Below are 13131 nucleotides of genomic sequence, written 5' to 3'. Positions count from 1 at the left end.
ATGTTGTTCCATAGTCAGGTCCCATCAATGGGCAGTGTTGTCCTCTCCTTGTCCAATACTAGGCTCCACGTGCCAAACCCCAAACGGCTGCAGTAACTTGCAAATTAAGGAGGGAAGCGTGTCGGCTCACCTGGCACCATTCCACCAAACAAGTATCGCAGTACACAGCATGTTAGGTGAGCTAGGCAGGCTTCCTAGCCGATACATAATTGTTATCTAGGTTGTTCTTGCCAAGGATGCAATAACCAGAGACGTTAATCAGTGGGAACATTATATCCTCTATTGAGTACTTCATCACCATATTAAACCAATATTATCCTTCCTCTCCCGCGAGCCATCAAGGTTACGTATTCATTCCATTCAGCACACAGAAATGCCGATAAGAAACAGGCTCATACAATCCTTTGTACACATACTCTCTCAGCCCCTAAGGTAAATGGAGGTCTCAGCCTTGATTCTCTCTAAATCAAGTATGACAAATTATGTATGAAATGGATTTCAAAACTCCATACCTATCAGCATTGGGATATATTGGCTAGATAATGGATATCAATCTACAATGTTGCATCTAATTCCTCTTAAGATAAGGTACTAGCAATATATCTAACAACTCTTTAGCTCACCATCTTGAATAATGAAGGAAATAGTACTTTTACCTTCAATAGGGTATTTTGCATTGCTTCCGACTATCAAATTGATGGGCTTTTTAATAGGCTTCAAAGAGAAATACCATGTCCTTTTTTGGGGGGAGCAGAAAATATGTTATATTGAATCATTACATTTCCACAGTTCACTTCCCTCCAAAGAAATGAAACAGTAAAAACACCACGCATGAAGTTTTTACGACAGAAAAATTGCTAAAATATAACATCATCTAGATATGGGTCACAAGGAAAAGGCACAAATAAGATACCAAGCCTTCCCATTGCCAACCTTACCTACTTGCCAAGTCAAATGTCATCAATGCCTAGCATGGATCAAAACATTGAAGGGAAAGTGTATCCAAATAGAGATATGGAGAAGGCAAGATACCAAGTCCTACTATGATGGGTGGAACACGTGGAAATACAATTTTAGCAAACAAGAGAGAAATAAATGCAAGAAAGCTAATGCAACCATGCATTTACATAGTCAAAATTCCACTTAACCAAAAGTAATGGAACCCCAATGTACTACATCATTGATATAATCGAAACTCCACTCAACCAACAAGCAATAGAACCCATTATACCTCATCAACAATTGAAAGGAGCAACATTAGCCTATTTGATTAGCCACCACTGGCTATAATTTCTATTGGAAACTTACTAAGAAATTGTCCCTAAAGTAGGAAGAAACCATCAATATTAAGAAAAGTAGATGACATGTCAATAAATTTTGTGACAAGGATGACATCGAGAATGTCACTATGCCCATCCAACATAAATCATTTTTTATCACTCTCAGTTATTTTGGATGTTGGGATAAGAGCAAGCATCCTATCCAAAGACCTTTTATGTTGTAGTACAAATGAAGCAATTTCTATTTCAAGATGACTTGACCATTCTCAAAAGAAATTACTAGAAATTTTTAGACTTCTCAAAGCATCAAAATGCAACTAACTCATGTGCATATACTATGCATCCATATGAGCAAATCTGGACTAAAATAAAATGCTGAATGCAATGGCAAAACAATGGCAATCCTAATGCCAATAAGTGCCAAAATGCCTCAAGCATGAATGTTGTCCATGAGCATATGCATCAATAAAATCTCATCCAAGAGATCGTAGCACAACTTGTGCATCCACTGCAATATGTCAAAGCTGTCCCTCAGCATAAAATAGCATTTGTGCGCTAAATGTCCATCAATAAAGCATCCCACAAGGCAATCTAGGCCTATCAACACATCCAACAAGGATCGCAATGCATCCAAATGGCCTGTAAAGCATCCGTTACAACCCAATGCAAACCACAAATGAGCGCACACGGCTCAGACTACAACTAGAGTGATCTGCATAAGGTATATCCAAAAAAACCACAGCCCCAAGGCAATGACCGCTAGTGAAAAGAGATCCTGGGATGCCTCAAAACATGGGGTTAGTGCATAATTGGACTCAGCAAGAAAATTTGCAAATATCTCTCTTCTGGCACAACTTCAAAATCTCATCCAAGGATGGAGTAAGAACCAGTCAACCCTTGCATTTAAACTTAGGAAACTTAACCTTAGCCAAAATGCCACATGGCACTTGTGTAGAAATTTCAAGAAACCTACAACAATAGAGAAGAAGAACATCGACTCAGAGAATCATAGCTCGAAGAATAATTCACCAAGTCGCACAAGAATTTGCAAATAACAATTCGGGCCCATCCCCGATCTGTGTTTTATGTTCACTTGAGTGAGCTCTTTGTCTTTTTTTCTTGCCCTCTATGTTTTCAAGTGCTTGTATTGTTTCTTTTCTATGCACGGCCTTTGGCATTGTGCTTCTATGTCTTGTTATGTGTTAGGATGAAAGAATGATTAGGTTTTAAAAATACTAGAACGAAATACAAAACAAGCTGCATGCTTATTATAGACTTAAATAAAAAATAAGTTGCTTAAGCTGTGGATTCCATGCATTAGCTTAAAGATTAAGGTAGTACATGGACTCTTTAATCAATGAAATTATACTTCATTAGAGAATGCAACAAAATGGCTATACCCAATCATGATTTAGCTTATTGTTTTGTTACAGTTTGTGCTATGTGAAGGTTATGTTTTTCCTTTATGTAGCTTCTTGCAAGATGTGGAAATATCATCATCTTCATCATGTCATACAACCAAGTGGTCCAATGGGAGTGATAATTGCTATGTGAACAGCTTTGTAGCTTCAATGGTGAATACTTCTTTGATTTCACTATGTAACCTATTGTATTCAAACCCTTTCACAAGAGCCCAAGTTAAAGCCTCTTGTAAAAGTCTTTTGCAACACCCATTTGATGCATTTCCCTTGGAATAAAATCCTCCAATGGAGCCAATAGTGATTCTCCTTCTTTGGTTTTTGACCTATGTGGCAACTTACCCATCCACCAATGCATGCGAGTAGTCATGAGATCATGCTCTACTACCATTATTTGGTCTTGGCTACCATGGGCATAGAAATATAGTTACAGAGGGCATGACTTGCCCTTAGAATTTAAGAAGTTCCCATTGAGCCCTTTTTGTGATAAGCTTATGGACAGAAAGATTTTTAGGCCTACCATTACGATCTCCAAAAAAAAAAGATCAATCTGGAGTGTTCTATATATTCTAGTGTGGACCAAGGCTTCTCCGACACTCAATGCATCAGAGGAGTGCTATGAATATGTACAGATAGTTTTCCTTTTGCATTCTCCACTATCAGAGAATGAAGAAGAAAGTCCCACTCTAGAAAATTTTGGAAAGGTGCTTTAACATGATACACATGAATCAATTTGTTGGAACTCGATTAGTGCTTCACATCCAATTTTATTTCATCCCTTCAAGAAGTATAGCCTAGATGGATAAGTCTAAGGCCATTTCCTATTACCAAAAGGCATTCAAAACTAGGACAACAGTCATCCTCAATAGTCGTGAGCAAGCAAATGGGATGACAACTGAAAGCTACTATATACTCTCCCTATCCAATTCTCTCTATCTCTCAAACAATGTCCAATTCTTGCACAAACATTGTCCAATTCGTAGCATGGAAGGCCTTAGACTCCAATTTATGGAGGTAGGTTGGTGAGTGGAAGCATCTTGACTAGTATGATAGGTTGTTCATGGCTTTTCCTATAAAGTCAATCAAAGCACAAAAGGGTGTAGGCTTAAATTAATAAATTTTATGGGGAGTGATGCCTCCTTTCTCAAAAAAATACAATTTAAATCAAAAATTGGTTGTGTGGTAGCACAATTTGTAGCTTGGTCTATAGGCTTTAATAAAGATTATGGAGAGTTCTTGCCATAAATACAATTTAAAATAAAAATTTCTCTAGCCACCTCATAATCTTGAGTATGTATACACCACAATGAAATTTATAAGCTGTAAATTCTCACTTGGAAGGCTATAATAAAGCGTGAAATTTATAAGTTCGAAATTCTCATTTCGAAGCGTGAAATTTATAAGTTCGAAATTCTCATTTCGAAGCGTGAAATTTATAAGTCCAAAATCCTGGCTATACTTCCGTTTATCAAGTATCAAGATGTAATAAGCGTTAATTTGAGAGAATAAGTAGCAGAATTTTGTGTATGATTTAGTAGAGCATCCCGGGTTTGAGCTATTAAAGTGTTTTTTGCGTTAATTGGTATGAATGTTGCAATAGCACGCAGTATAGTCGACGTATGATAACAATACTCCAAAGCTTTAGCGCCTAAGGTATCCTGCAAGACAAGTAATCGAAACTCGTTATAATGGGCAAACCGGATAACGTCTCTCACAATTTGCAGTAAGAAAATGCATCAGCTTACGGCATTTTAAAGAAATATAGCAATGCCCGAGTCGCTACATTGTTCCACGAGAAGATAATTATACGAATGCAAATACTGCTGAGATGAAATGGTAAGGGGCAGGAAAGGTACGTGGAGCAGGTCATGTTGGCGGCGATGGAGAAGTTTAGCTTGATATTACAGTGTTGTGGCAAGCTAGCGGCAGCGGTTGCGTCGGGAGTATAGATCCTGGCATCGTCCCTGAGGCATCTGCAGATAGCCTGCCGAGCTTCAGTGGTGTTTGCACGTTTATACAAAGCCTGGGCTCCTCTGCAACAACGGCGGGAAGGATAAGGCTCTCCACCCTCGAGGAACAAAAGGCAGCCGGCAATTCTAGCAGTTACACTAGCGCAGGAGATCTGGGCATTGGATGGGCGCAAGTTTGCGGCCAGAATAAGCCCAATTAGAGTCCATACGAGGAGGAAAAGCTTGATGAATTTCATATTTGTGACTGCGCAAGAAGACTACAGCTTCGCTTTTCTTAGATTTTCCACGACTATTCAAATGGCTCGCCCTCGCCCTGCCTGTAAGGTTTCTTCAGGCAATTTATAGATTCGACGTCGTTCTCCCGGGGGGAAGGTTCACGAGGAAAGTATTGCAGCTACCCTAGCGAGATTTTGCGAAGCTCGATGTGGGTTGCTCACATTTGCTCACACCAACTTCCCGCGGAACGAGATGCATTGCGATTGTTGTGATCGATGCACGCTCGAAGCCGCATGACAAGGATGTTGCCATAGCTTGATGGTTGCTCAATGCTCATACTTTGCTTCGGATGAACTTGGAGACCTCATGTCAATGATGTTGCCCATAGAAAGTGGTGGCTCTCCTTTCTTGCCTTTTTTTTTGGGGGGTTCGGGGGCAAAAAGATAGGGAAAACTCCCAGGTTTGAGTTCGGATGCCATCCTCCCAAAAGATGGCCCTCGTCGTGTTCACACGAAGATGCTCACAAATCTGCCATACATGCTGTGTGATTGGTAGCGGATCATTCCCAGCGTTCTCCGTTCCACACCTAGCAAACTTCACTCCCACAAACATTTTTGATTTGTGGAAGGATGCTTGGATGGGTCATGCTTGGGCACGGGATGGTGCCTAACGAGAATCTACCTACCAGTGGACGTCTTTCTCGCCTCACAAAGTGCAACAAGTCAGATGATGCACTTTTTGCATCCTTGGCCACTGCCTGGTTTGAACCCAACCTTATGTTGGGGCAGCCAGTGGCATTCAAGATACTATATCCAATGAATTTCCAAAAAATCCTTCCCAAGGATAATGTATCATGTTTGCTCTTCGTGGATCTCGGAGATTTTAAACTACAAAGTTGGCTACATACTAATGAAATGTTTTTGGGCACTATGTGATCTTGGGCTCTACTAGAGTTACTTTACATGATTTTAATTTCTATTTTATGGTAGAATATTACCGCAATGTAAAGCATCTTGATGGCACTGCTATAATTTTGGCTAGTAGTGAGGCAAGTAGTCAAACATGACAAAACGTGTTCCAAAGGAAGTTAGGCATGCACGAAAGGAGTCTATGGTGCTCATGTACTCTATTGATGATTGGCACACAAAGAAGTAAGAGAGTTCACATAAGTTGATGTGATTGCATTTCAAGTCTCTACCAACTAATCTTTTTCTAGAAATTTCAATCTCTTGGTTTAAATAATGCAAATGGGAACACGACAAAAGCTAATTTGTCTTTAATTTTGAGAAGAATGTTCTCATTAAAAAAAGCCTATATTAATTCCATTATTGGGCCTTTAAAAAAAATTGAGGCCAACTTATGAGGGCACTCTTGAGCCAATTTGTAGATCATTCATAGAAAGAACATGGAAAAGAAAATTAAAAAGAGCATGTGAAGGAAGGTCTTAACAAACAAAGATTAATGAATCTTTCAAATATGTAGGGTGCAAATGTGGTCCCTTAGAGACAGAGCTATGTTATAGTTGATGATTTTTGTATGATTAGAATTTGAGAAGATATAATTATTTGTGTTTTCTTTGGGATTTTTGAGTGATTTCTATGTTTTCTTGCTTCCTTGGCTTCTCACTAAAAGAGTTCTAGGTCACTTGGGTCAATGCATGATTGAGTGTAGCCCATCACAAAACTATTTGGCGACAGTTTTGGGGCCACGATGTGACATGTTGGTGGGTGAGATTTTGTGATTTTTGAGGAGAGAGAGAGAGAGAGAGAGAGAGAGAGAGAGAGAGAGAGAGAGAGAGATGATTTGTTAGGAGCTTTCAATGTTGAAGTATCCTTGTATGGGGTTATCAAATGTATTTTGTCCATTTCTTAGGTCTTGAGAGTGATTTGAAAGAGAGATTGAGAGAAATAGTGAGAAACTGAGTCACATTCAATTTTCAGAGAAACTTAATAAAGGGTGTGTGTATGTAGTTTGGTTCTACAATTGGCGACCAGTAAGTCAAGTTATATATTTATTTGACAAGTACATATAAAGGAGTCAAGAAAATAAAACAAATGCTCCATTTTATTGAATTATCTCCCAAGGGAAAGTACTTATATTTTTATCATAGATCTATCATTTGGCTTTAACCTATGTTAAAATCACTTATTACCTGCCATATACCTTGTCTTGCCCTACATGTGTATGGAGCATGTAGGGTAACTATTGTTAACCTAATTGTATTAAGTTGCAAGTCTAAGTCAATCCAATAGGTCTCCACATCCCCACTTCCCTATTTGTGACATGCTACAAAGTAGGCAATAATGCCCATAGCAATACCACCCCACATGCTCCATTTGGACAAGGTATATGGCCATACCCTCACTAGCTTGGAAAAAATTAGATAGTTATGTAACCGCCCCCCTAAAGCACTTAGATTTCAGTTATGTTTGAATGTCCATCAGTCTTGAATGCATAGCATCATCATACAATGTGGACCATTGGTGAGAACTTGTACTTAAAGGCCGGAATTGCCCATTGTAAAGGTTACTAGTTGTTTTAATCTAAACATTCCCTAGCTTAGTTGTATCCGACATTAAATAGAGAACTCTGCAGATCCCAACTCCATTATTGTATTCTCCTCCTCTCCAGCTTCATTTGTATATACCCCATCATCGTGCCTTTTACTTTGCAACATTTTAGGGGGCTACGTACTTCCTTCCTAGCTCGGTATCCTGAAGAGAAGACTATAATGCGCACTTCAGTGATGGTATCAAGTTGAAAAGGAGCGAACCCACACTCAAACAGTTGTGGCACCAATTGTTGCTCCCCATGTGAATACACGAATGAGTTGTCCACTTACAATGTTGCCTTGTTTCTAGCCATTATAAGGGCTATGAAAGCTCTATCAGGTCTAGTGTTGCTAGATAAGCATTCCGTCTAGAATGATCTAATGTCGATTGAATTGGCAAGTGTGAGAAAAAATTCTTGTGCAAGTGACAGAGTGGGTCCAAGCAAGGCAGCCTCCAATTGTCCCAGTAACACATCCTAAATACATAGAAGATAAAGAAAACCAAAGCTTGATAATGCAATTGTACTCCCCCAGGTAAGTGTGCCATAAGATGTGGCAGTAAACCTCAGTTCGTGGGGGGAGACATCTTTCGGATCTAATTACAACTTGTGGGAAGCATTGAAGGACTTGTAGATGATCATGTTGGTTTTGCAACTAGTGTATCTAATTCCAACCTTTTGCCAATAACTATGCATGAGGATTCATAGTCCAAAGGAGTTGGCGACACCAATCCCAAAGGATCTAGCTCCAACTAGTGCAATGCTGACTATCTGCGATGTAAAGCCAACGAGTGTTAGTCTGCGATTATTTGCGTACTTTTCCATTTGAAGGACTGTTTTATGATGAGAATGTTGTGGTGAGCACAATAACTCTATGTTGCAAACTTAGCAGGCTGCTGTGCCCAACCAACATTTCCAGAAATGCAGCCCCGTGAAGGTTTGATGGTCTTCTTTAATGCAGCTTAATGCAGGTTGCAGGCTGTCAAAGTCAATCCCATAGCCAGTAAACTTTTTGGGCCAATGAGGAGCTTTGGGCTTTGCAAGGCCGAGCCAAAATCCTGAAATTTCAGGATGTTGAGATAGAGATGCAATGCCAGCCTAGCATTCTCACCCAGCCCTAGCCCTCCATGGGTCTGTGAGACGTGCCTGCTAGTGGGGCTAAGATAGCCACACTAGCATGCGTGAGGAAGTGCTTTAAGCACTCTCGTCTGGTAGCAGCTCGTATTCAGGCTGGCCTGCGATGGATGGAGCTTAGCGGTCAACCCACCAAATTCTTCTCTGACTGGATCAGGGAGAAACGAGCACGTGAGTCCATCTCTGTCATGCTTGACTCATATGGCAAGGAGATCACGAGTGATTTGAATACTACAAATCTTATGCGGCAACACTTGTCAAGCATTGTAGGTTCCGAGCCTCCTCCACGCCTTGACTTTGAGGAGTGCCTTAACAAAATTTTTCTCCAATACATCCTATTGTATGGGGGCATCAAAAGCTTTATCGGCCTTTTGCAAAGCCTGAATTGCATTATGTGGTTTCTTCTATGGCTAAGGACAAGGAGGCTAGGCCCTGACGGCATCCCGATCGACTTTTATCAGTGATATTGAAGTGTGTGTGGACAAGATCTCACCAGATTACTTAATCACTCTTGTACCATGGGTTCTTTGATTATTTCTATGAATGTAGGTATTATTGCACTTGTTCCTAAGACTAATAATAGATTTTTACCCTCAGACTGGCACCCCTTAACTATGCTTAACGGGGCCTACAAAATAATGGCCAAAGCTCTTGCTCTACGTAGCAAATCCATCTTATCTTATTGTTTACACTCTCATCAGTTTGGATTTTTGCACGGTCAAAATATCCACGAAGCCATTCTTAATGTCCTACTTGCAATCTACTACTCTCTTACCCAGAATCGACCATTTGTGCTTCTTAACATGGATCCAGAAAAAGCCTATGATCCAATCAGTTGGAATTTCATGATCTAGGTCATGCAAAAGTTAGGTTTCATCGATGGGTTTTGTCATATGACACAGGCCTGTATTATTTGTGAATGCTTTAGCTCAAATTTCAATCAATGGTTATCACGGCGTTCTGTGAGGCAAGGGTGCCCTCTCGCACAGCTACTATTTGCAATTGTTACTGAGCCACTACTTCGCCACCTTGATTATCATTTAAATGTCTTCAGGGTCTCTGCTTGGATTAACTCTTCCGGACCGGAATTTATTTTCTTTGCTGAATGAAAATGCGAACTTTCTTCAAGCTGAACAACAGAACATCAACCACTTCCTCAACATTTATGCTGAATTTGCGGCATTGTTTGATTCAAAAGTCAATGTTTCTAAAACTACACTTCTTCTAAAACTACACTTCTTTGGGAACCTGTTCCCACCTAGGTCTCTAACTTGTGCTTCTCAATTGTGCAATGGGGATCAGTGCTCAGGTACCCTTTTTTTTTGTGCGCACAAAAAGAAGCTATTTGTATTAAAATGAAAGAAAACAAAAGTTACATCTTCACTCGAAGAGCATGAAGCGCAAACCAAATCTCAGAGAGACTAACAGAATAATATTGCAGCAGATGAACAACTTCAATATGCAACAAATGCCTAAGATCAGGGGGAATCGACAAATGTCCAAAGACAATAGGGTTCCTCAGTCTTCAAATAAACTGAATCAATGCAGCTCTCATTAGGTTCCAAAGGCGATACTGAGAATCCGTTAAACAATTCTTATCACCAAGAATTGCAACTTTCCACTTGAGAGGGAGAATAATCTGGGCCTTGATCAACCACGAATGCAAAAACTTCCATAAGTAGCGTGAGACAATGCAATCCCAGAAAAGATGATGATGGGATTCAAGTCCAACTCTGCACAATGGACAAATTGGAGATATTTGAGTCCACTTGGCTTATCTTTCTTTGGTAGAATACTTGCAGACAATCACATGTCATAAGCCAAAATTCAATCTAAGTGAGGGTGTGGCATCCCAAACGCGTATCAAACGACAATACCAAACATCACCTACATCAAAAGGTGCATATTTTTTCCATTCTAGATGGGCCTCATAAGACAAGGATTTGGGATCACTGTTATTGAAATCGCGCAATGAAAGGTGATGTGTTGGGGCTAACCAACTCCAGTCTGCCAGCCCAAGAGATTATGAGGAATAGTGAGGAAGGAGCTCATCGGCCACTCTAGACATAACCGAGAAAATATTGAATGAACAAATCGAGCCTCCCGAGGTGATAGATTAAAGTGAGTCGTCAACATAGGGAGATAAACCCAACATTGTCTACGTGAATTCCACACATCTTGCCATGAATTCATGCCTCGATCGCAGAGTTGAAGCGACATCCTAGGGCTAATTTGAGCCGGCACAACATAATTCTGGAATGGGAAACCATGAATCCAGTAGGGCCCCCAGTTTGAATTTGCATGTTCAATTAATCTGTTTCGGCGGGCGGAGTGCGCAATGTTTAATTAAGGTAAGGTGGATCCAATGTTTCGATTAATTAAGGTGCAAGGGGGAGGCGAAGGCTTCTTCCAGAAGTGTCATTGCAGATGGTCAATGGCGTAGGCTTATTCCATAAGCCTCTGCATCCAAAAGCTTCTGTAAATACATAAAAGGAGGAGGGGGGTGATAGATTGCAGGTAGAGAGAAGGGGGGCTGTGAAAGCCTCCCAAGAAGGAGAAGGGGAGGAAGGGGGAGAGATGGAAGGTAGGGGGAAGGGAGCAGTGACAGAGAGGAGGGGTAAGGGGAGGAGCCAAGGGAGAGGGAGAGGGGAGGGCGGAGAGGAAGAGCCCGAAGAGATGAGTGAGAGCATAGAGGGGAGGGTGAGGGTGGAGAAGGGAGTAGAAGAGTCAAGCGGAGTAGAAGGGTGGAGAGGGGGATGTGGAGGGTGGAGAGGGGAGTAGAAGGGTGGAGAGGGGAGTAGAAGAGCGTAGAGGGGAGGGTGGAGGGTGGAGTGGAGAGGGGAGGGTGGAGGGAGCAGAGAGATAGGAGCAGAGGGAGCAGAGCGACATAGCATGGAGAGGCAACATAAATTAACGTAGTATAGATAGATAGTTTAATTGCAAAAGGGCTTAAGGGCGGCACGCGAGTTTGTTTAATTACTTAATTGAAAGAATAGGTGAATAGGGTCCCCCAGCGAGGAAAAGTCTTGTATTAATTAATTTGTGTATGTTTGGGGGCTCGCAATGGTAGATTAAGGAAAGCTTGTGGTGACCAATTAATCGTAGGAGACTCATGATGTCAATTTATCACACCAAGCTCGTGGGTTCTTCGAGAAGCCTTCGATTCCAGAATGTTCCTCCTATTGCTATTAAAGGAGGAGGGGGGCAGTCGGCTACACGACGCAGGGGGGCCTGTGAAGGCCTCTCCAATGCAAGGAGGTAGAGAAGCGGAGGAAGGGGGAGAGAGGAGTGGGAAGGAGGAAGGGAGGGGGAGGGAGAGGGGAGGGTTGAGTGGAGGGGAGGTGTGAGAAGAGGAAGAGGGAGAGTGAAGCGCTGAGTGGAGACGGGCTGAGCAGCGAGGGAGTGGGGGTAGAGATTGATTAATGGAAATTACGCCTTAGGTTAATCGGATCAAAGGCAAGATATTTAATAGGTTTTCAGCAGGGAAGCAAATAGGGGGGCTATGAGAGAAAAAAATTAAGTAGCCCATGGGGAGGAGGTGAAGGGGGATATGGGAAGGGGGGAGAGGGGTAAATTGGGGGGGTGCCATGCATCCCTGCTCCATAATTCTCTGAGCCCTCCAAGCACTGCCCCCCGTCTCCTCCCTTGCTGTCTCATTGCCTCATTCTCCGTCAGTAGCAGCATCAACTTTACCAAACTGGTGGTCACGAAAGGGATCAGAAAGTGAGTGAGGTGTTGTGGGAAGGAAGGGAGAGAGGATTGTGGTGGCGGAGGGGGAAACTTAGAAGGGAATGAAATTGAGGCGAGCATTGTGGATCGTGATTGTAGCAGTGGAGACATTGGTCGATCGATGGTTCGATGAAAATTGGGAGGGCGAACACGAAAATGCCATTCTTGTTATCCTTCCACCCTGTGTGATCGCGCGAGCAGGAGGAGGGTGACCTATTGAGCTCTGTTGCGTGAGTTGGGGTGGTTGACGGAGGAGGAGGCAGTGAAGAAGTTGGAGGCGAAGGACTAGAGGAGACACATCGAGAGACGGAAGAGGAGGTTGGAGCTGCACGTTGCAAGAGGGGGTTCTTCTGAGCGATGCACAGTGCGATGGATGAGCAATACGAGGCGGAGGGGAGGGAGCATGGTGGGAGGCGAGACAAAGGGGTAGTGTGGGTTGAGCAAAGGAAGGAGAGTTAGATTAACTAGGGGGGAGGGAGAGTTAGACTGGGGGGTTAGTTAGATTAGATTAAGGGGTTTAATGAGATTAGAATAGGGGGTTAGATCATCAAATAAAAATTTCAATGAATCTTTCAAATTTTAAAGTTTTGTTAATATAATGCAGGTTTTGAATGCATACACTAATGAAACACAAAATTACAAACGTAATGGAACAAATGCAGTGGAAATGGGATGCATGAATGTGAAGATCAAGAATTGTTTAGATTAGGAGACCAATTACTGAGAATTACATGAAGGACGCAGGAGCCATTTGGAGCACAACCTATCACATCTGTCTTTGAACGATTCAAAGCCAAGCCCACCGGCTCCCTTCTTGTGAGTACGGTATGGAAT

This window comes from Dipteris shenzhenensis, chromosome 24 (genome assembly GCF_047967505.1).
Source record: "Dipteris shenzhenensis isolate YYH24624 ecotype China chromosome 24, Dip_SZ_1.0, whole genome shotgun sequence".
NCBI classification, from domain to species: Eukaryota; Viridiplantae; Streptophyta; class Polypodiopsida; order Gleicheniales; family Dipteridaceae; genus Dipteris; species Dipteris shenzhenensis.
Note: the sequence above shows the minus strand (reverse complement) of the source record.